The sequence below is a fragment of the Mustela erminea genome, chromosome 1 (assembly GCF_009829155.1).
Source record: "Mustela erminea isolate mMusErm1 chromosome 1, mMusErm1.Pri, whole genome shotgun sequence".
Classification (NCBI taxonomy): Eukaryota; Metazoa; Chordata; class Mammalia; order Carnivora; family Mustelidae; genus Mustela; species Mustela erminea.
Window position 1 is genome coordinate 94,497,985 of NC_045614.1, and position 7,443 is coordinate 94,505,427.

Here is a 7,443-nt window from a genome sequence, read left to right on the forward strand (position 1 = left end):
AACAAATGACACTTTATTTTGGTCAATGTAAGTAATCTTGGTCACTTCAGGATTTCCTGGCCTGTCTCCTTCTGTGGGGTTGAATTGAGTTCCGGGGTGGGGCATCAGAATGCCCGGGTTGGGGAGAAACTAATATTATCTTCCACCTTGTAAATGCGGAGCATCTCATCTCATTTCTCTCTGGTCTTTAAGAGCTGGTCCATGTGGATGGCAACTGTAATTCTTTATTCTAAGCACAAGGCCTTTTCAGATCTGGGTCTTAGCTGCTCTCCCAATAGTCTTGGTTATCCGCAGACAGTTGGCTGTTCCATATACTGTGTTGATTTGGAATAATAAGAAATATACATTTTATCTTTGTCCCTGGTTCTTGGCACAGTGCTCCTTAGAATTTCCTGTGAGATAAAAGTGATAGGAGCAACTTTTGTTATCTTTTCAACTAAACCTGAGTTTAGGCTAATGAGGAAACTGTTTGCAATTCCTTCCACATCATCTTTTAGGATAGGAGCTGCTCACTAGAAAGACCAAACTCTGATTAGAAGCTTGGAATTTTCAGGTCCACTGTTGTACCCAGACCTCTCTGTTGGAGGTTGAGTTCAATCACTAATGGTCAGTAATTTTATCAATCACCTATATAATGAAATCTACATAAAGATCCCTACATGACTGGGTTCAAAAGGCCCTGATGCTGAACTTGGGGAAATTCCATGGCTTTTGCCAATTATTGGACTTTATTTACCTCAGAACTGAGCCCAGATCCTTCTTACTCTTGAATCTCCAAATTGATCTGGCAATTCTATTACACACACTGCCTCCAAAAGTCTTGGCTCGGTGTGTGTGGGGCTTGGTGGAGGTAGGTTGGGAGGGGTGGGAGAATGATGGCATGGGTATCCCTCCAGGGACCCACCAGGGTCCATGTTTCTTCCTTCTTACTTAGTGTAGTACAGTACTGGTTCTTGATGTGCCGGTATTCCCACAGAGGCTACTTATTTTTTAGTAGCATAATGACAGTGTGCTTACCTTTGATCTTCTCTCCCCTTTGACTCAGCTCCCCAGATTATAGAATATTATGCAGTCTACTATGAGTGGGGATTGGGAAAAAAAATGTCTTTGAATGTCTTTGACCACACACATTCTTTCAAATCTTTTAATTTATGACATAAACTATGACTTGACTTCTTCAGGGCTTAGAATGTCAATGCCCTCCAGCCAAGACCAGCAGGAACATACTTGTAGTTCAACAAATTTGGCTTATTATGTCATGCAGTGAGGGAGAACACATACCACAAAGAATCAAGGTGTTGTCTGTAAGAGGGTGTTGGAAAGGACTTACAGAATTTGCGCCTGGGTTAAGAGATTTTGAAAGGGTTTAAGAAAATGGGGTTTTGCTCTGGATTGGATGCTGTCAGCAAGTAGGGTAATTCTATGATTGGGTATCTTAATTTTATCTAGTAGGAGGGAAGATTAGACAGAGGCTGAAGCTATAATTGGTAAAGAAGAAGCAGTCATTCATATTAGTTGGGGGAGAAGGAGTTGGGTATTTTTGTAACCTGTGGAAGGTTTTGCGTTTTTTTTTTTTTAAAGATTTATTTATTTTATTTATTTGACAGAGAGAAATCACAAGCAGGCAGAGAGGCAGGCAGAGAGATAGAGAGGAGGAAGCAGGCTCCCTGCTGAGCAGAGAGCCCGATGCGGGCCTCGATCCCAGGACCCTGAGATCATGACCTGAGCCGAAGGCAGCGGCTTAACCCACTGAGCCACCCAGGCGCCCAGGTTTTGCGTTTTGACTGTGTTCAGACATGATTATGGGCTGGCCATGTTTTTGTCTTGATTCATTATGGTTTCATAGTAGCCTTGTCTGACACTTACATTCTTTGAAACTTTTTATGATTTACAGGAGAATACCCGGGTCTATCTGTGGGTGCTGGGCCAGCTCCTAGCAAAACCAAGGCCAGGCTGATAGTATTAAGCCAGGTCCCAAATGCCAGGGGCTACTTTTTTCTTTCTCAGTATATGAAACCCACAGATTTATTTTGGTCTGGTTTTGAAACACAAAACCCAAGAATACATTACTTATGTTTTCCTATGTTCCAGAGGTCTAACTTCTCAAAGAGAGGGGAGCCTTGAGATATCAGGTAGTCCTAGAGAAAATGAAATCAAAATTACAATGTTAAATCATTATCTTGTTATCTGTACAATGACATTAGCACACGATTGGTACTATGACGAAGGTAGCATTGTGCAGGGAGAACCAAACACACCCTCTTCCTGGAGAGGTGATTGAGATGACTTTTTCACCAAAAGAGGGAGCAGGAAGAAAAGGTATTCTAGGTAGAAGGAAAAGCATGCATTGGCAGAGCTGGGGGATGAGAGGGTACACTAGAGAAGTCAGTCACGGTACTTGTCTTGATCACAATTCCTTTTAAGTAAAAGCAACAGATTTTACCCCTGTCTAAAGCTGATTGGATCAGAAGTGCTTACTGATCCAAAAGGGTCTCTCTGTAGACTGACTGGTTGACAACCTATGAGGTTGCCCTGCACATAAAGAGGAGCCGGTTCAATCTGATTTTCTCTTTTTCAGGATTATGGACTAGGAAATGCCAAGGCAAAGAGGCTTTGAGGGGCCAGAGTTGAAGTTTAAGGACCGTGTGAAGAGGATTCTTCAGGAAGTCTGGTAGTCAAGAGGGAATGTGGACAGTCAGAGTTATGGGGTCCTGAGCAGGAACTCAAAGCAGAGAGATGGCAGGTTGAAGGCATAAGCAGTGGGGTGACTGCAAAAGGAAAACCCCTGAGAGAAGATATCAGACTCTTCCTAGGGCAGAGTGGCAACGTGGAAATCACTCACTCCTGCAGTCCCTCTTCTTCTCGGGGTGGAGACTGATTCAACCAGAATCTTTGCTCCTGGAGCTCAGGTCCTTTCCTCCTCCTCAGCACTCCAGAGATAGCCTTACAGTGCTCCTCCTCGGATGCAAACCTATTTGAATTCTTTGAACTGGAAGAGCCCAGCTAAAGCAAGCATAGAGGGAAGTAGGGACCAGACCCTAGTGGGTGTTGTCTGCTTAGACCTGGGACATGTAGATTAAACCCCTCATCAGACTCATTCAATTGTAAGTGACAGAAAACTCATCTGTTTGGTTTAAGACCAAATAGCATTGTGTTATCTCATATAACTGAAAAGTCCAGGGGTAGTTAGCGTGAGGCATGCTGGTTTCAGGGCCTTGGGGAATGTCATCAGGACTACCTTCTCTTGCCTTACACCTTCCTTCTCTATGTGGTCTTTAGGCAGTGTCCTCTCCAGGTTTATATCCTATGGAATAGGGTGTCTTCTTGGTTGTTTTGGAAAAAATCCTGGGAATGAGGATTAGGCCAGCTCTCTTTGAACAAATACCCATGGCTGTTAATACCTAGTGGATTGGTGGGACGAGCTCTGTTCAACTTCAAGGATAAAATTGAGGGTAGATGCCAGACAGACAAATTTAGCATGTGTCCTCATGTGTCTGTGCTTGTGCATTTAAACACCTTCATTAGTTCTAGCCACTAGGAGATGAGGAGCCTAGACAAGAAGGAGAAAACAAAAAACACAGCCATTATCTGGATACAAATGTGTCTTTCAATTTTAGCAAGAGTTAGTTCAGAAGCCAATATACATTTAATCTGTTTTCATTACTTTTTTTTCCTTTCAAAATAGCTTTGGAATTTGATGTAGTTGGTGGCAGCATGATTAGAGGGTCATAGGAAATGAAGTTCGTAATGAGCCTTGACGGAAACCAGCAGTGTGTAACAGAAGGGTAGTTCCTGGAATTGAAAGGGTTCAATCTGGTTTTGTCGTTTACTGGCTTAAGTCATTTAGTCCTTCTGGGCTTCAGAATCTGCAGTTGGGGATAGTGATAGATATCCTGTAGTGCTATTGGTGAGGGTTTAAATGCAAGATAAAATATTTGGCACATGGGACGTGCTGACTAATGGTAGCTATTGTTATGAGAAGCCTGCTTCCAGGCAATGTGGCTCCACATTCCAAGATCCTCCTGCCTTCAGGCAACACACACCTGATCATTCCAGACTCCCTGTTGGCTTGCTCTGCCTGGGTCTACACCCAGCCAACTCCAGGTAAAGAAAAGCTCTGCTTGAAATTGGTTGGCGAGGAACACTGAAAATTATAGGTTGAATTCAGCGGACAGCAAGTTAACAATGAGCCAAAATAGCCTGATTATGATTAGAGAAAATTTATGTTAAAATTCAGTCTTTTTATTTTCCAAATTAGTTTGTGCCTGTGGTTATTGACTCCTGTTATAAATAACATTCTAAAACCTTGTGCCCAACAGTTTGTAAAGCAGCCCTAGAACAAGTGTTTATGTATGTGTACATATGTGTTTGTGTGCACATGTGTTTTGTGTGAATGAGAGGAACAGTGGTGTTGCTGAAGGGACCATGCATCTCCTCAGCACTCCAGAGATAGCCTTACAGTGCTCCTCCTCGGATGCAAACCTATTTGAATTCTTTGAACTGGAAGAGCCCAGCTAAAGCAAGCATAGAGGGAAGTAGGGACCAGACCCTAGTGGGTGTTGTCTGCTTAGACCTGGGACATGTAGGTCTAAGCCTACATGTAGGTGAAGCCTCTGACTTCATCAGAGGCTGATGAAGTCCCTAGCAGGTGGTAGGATCCTTGTCAAAGCTGTGGCTGGTTCCTGGGGACTGACTGACGGGCTTGCTAGACTTTCACTTGAGGCTGTTCTTGCTGGGGCTCTCTGCAGTAGAGTAGGCCTAGACAAAATGTCTCAATGGAGAATTCAAAAGCTGGTTTTGAATTAGAACCTTGCAGCAGCCAGAGCAATAAGAGGCAGTCAGTGGGAACTGGCTCTGTGGCTCATGAGCTAAATACTGGTCCAGAGCGACATCATCTATGCATTAATGCATCGGCATTACATTTATTGCAACATCATTTATATTATCTACTTGCTAAGCAGGGAGAGGCCCAGGCTGGACACGTCAGACTTTTCAGAGCAACGTGCTGGGGGAATAGAGAAAGGAGTTCAGAGAAGTTATGGCCTCTCAAAGGCAGTGTCTCTGAAGGTCTCCACAGGAAGAGTGCTCTGCAGGACAGGTCTTCTGGGGTGGGGAGGAACCCTCTGAGGGCAACTGCAAACACACAGCCTCTGGTGGAAGAGTGCTTGTCAGAATGGGCCCCTCGTCAGAATGGGGCCCCACGCACAGCATGGCCTCAGGGGCCTGGGGATGGAGGGAGTCACAAAGGCACCACCTGAAGGGTGGGCAGAGACTCCCAGGAAGGGGCTAGGTACTCTCTCTAAGCAGCAGCAGCATGATGTTTTTCTTCTTTTTGGGCCAGCTGCAGATGTGAGCGTCCTGAAGCCCGGTGGGCATATGGTCCTTCTTAGCATTTGGGAAGAGCACAGGGATGAATCTGAAATTCCTGCTTCCTTGTTTTATGAACTCGGTTTGTATATTCGATGGATGTACTTAGTATTGTAAGCTGTGCTCATCCTTGTCCAGCTGCGATTCAGCATCTTCCACATCTTGTTTGTATCTGGGGCCAATGGCTACAATTATCATCACTGTCTTCTCTCTAAGGTAGTGTTCCATCCACTTCATGATATCATTGCCTCTGATTCTATCCCCAAGTATGTCACTTGCAGTTTGGAAGCCGTTTACTAAAAAAAGTTCACAGATTTCACCACCTCCATGGCTGTGTCCATAGAATAAGTGATAAAGACTTTCCGTAATTCTTCTGGTAAACTGCTTATTTTTGGAGTTCCTCTGGTTGGAAGGTTATTAGGGGGTCTAGGGACAGCAGCTGGGCATGGAGCCTGGGGACCTGGTGGTCTCAGTTCTGCAGGACTCTCTAAGACTTCTCAGGAACTCCAGCTGGATTAGGTGGCTGGTTATACAGTTGGTCCCTCAGGGGCCCTGGGGAAGAGTGATCTCTGTGCAGACCTTGTTCTCAGGTGCTGGGGCAGTTCAGGACCACCTTCTGCATGGGGTGCAAGCCCCTCATGCTGGCTCTAGGTAGGAGCTGCCTGTGCACAGCCGGCTGGACCACTTGCTGATAGGCTGCTCGAAGGTAGTGGTGGCCACATGGCACCTGGTGATAGGGACCTCCAGGACAATGGTAATGACAGTTCCATTGAGCATGTGGGGGAGGGTCGGGAGGTGGCATCTGTGCACACACTGCGTACGTCTGAAGTTTAAACTGGGGGAACTCCCTGGACCTGAGAGGTCTGGGGTGGTGCTGGAGAAACACATGGAGGTGAGGGGCAGGGGATGCCCAGGACATCCTGGGGCTGGGAATCCTACATCGTGTCTGTTGAAGGCAGATCTGGAACTGCTCGGTTGCTGTGGGGCTGGGCTGCTGCACCATCTCTTGGCTACTGCCCGAGGCGTCTGATGAGGCATTAGGTAAACTTTGGTCTGATTTGTCTGAGTCATGGCTAGTGAAAGGAGAAGCAGCTGAAAGCTGTGATCCTAGCTGTTGTTTCTGTTTTTCCATTAAAAAACTGATGCTCCGGAGGAGGGCTCCAATCACAGACTCAGGCTCATGCTTGCTGGCTGCAGAGGAGCCTAAGGGAAAATCTTTGCTCAGGTCTGGGTGTCTCTTCCAGAAGCTGTCTTCACCCTTCTCCAGGATTTTAATGCGCAGGCAGGTGACTTGCTGCGTCACAGGCTGTAAATGATTTGCAATTTTCAGGGGTGGGTGAGCCTGAGAAAATCTCCTGAGGAACACTGAGGGGATTTGAGCGCTGACAAGGGTGCCATGTTGGGTGCCATGTTCCTTAGATTTGGAGCAGGTGGTTTGATTCCTCTTCCAGGGAATAGTCTGGGATTGGTTAACTGACTTGGGTATGGTTCTGATTCATCAACCTCCACTGGAATGCTTCAGTTCATTCTAGTTTCTTAGCACCACCAAGGACAGACAGACTGGCCCTCTATCAGCTCTTTTCACCTTCAGACTTATAGTGACTTATAATGTATAAGTTATAAGTAACACAAATGTACTTTTGCATTTTCTTCAGCTGCAAATCTTTGTCAGTATTGTTAGGAAAAATACCCTATAAAATATAACTAGTGTAATTTCTTGCAGTTTCTCCTGTAATATGTGCCTTAACATCTTTTAGAGGTAGAAATTTAATTTACATCCAGTAAATCTAATAAAAATTTCTAATTCCCCACAATATTTGTCTTCTCTATTGAAATCAGCACACTCATCCATCTGGATATTTGAAGAACTACTTACTAGAAAAAGTAAGCTTTTTCTTTTCTGTGGAATTTCATGCTTTCTATTTTTTTCCCTTAAAGCAAACTTAATGAACAATTTAAGAAGGAGCAAATGAAAATTTCAGGTATTTTCCTTCAGTTTCAAAGATAAATGAGAGACTTGATGTTTTGTTTTTTATTCAGGTATACCATGTTATATAGACTCACCGAAGGTATATC

The 7,443-nt window shown here is 44.7% G+C and overlaps 1 pseudogene; it reads right to left on the minus strand.

The window, feature by feature from the left end:
• Nucleotides 1-5,239: 5,239 nt before the first annotated feature.
• On the minus strand, nucleotides 5,240-6,894 carry LOC116600853 (annotated as a pseudogene).
• Nucleotides 6,895-7,443: the final 549 nt, after the last annotated feature.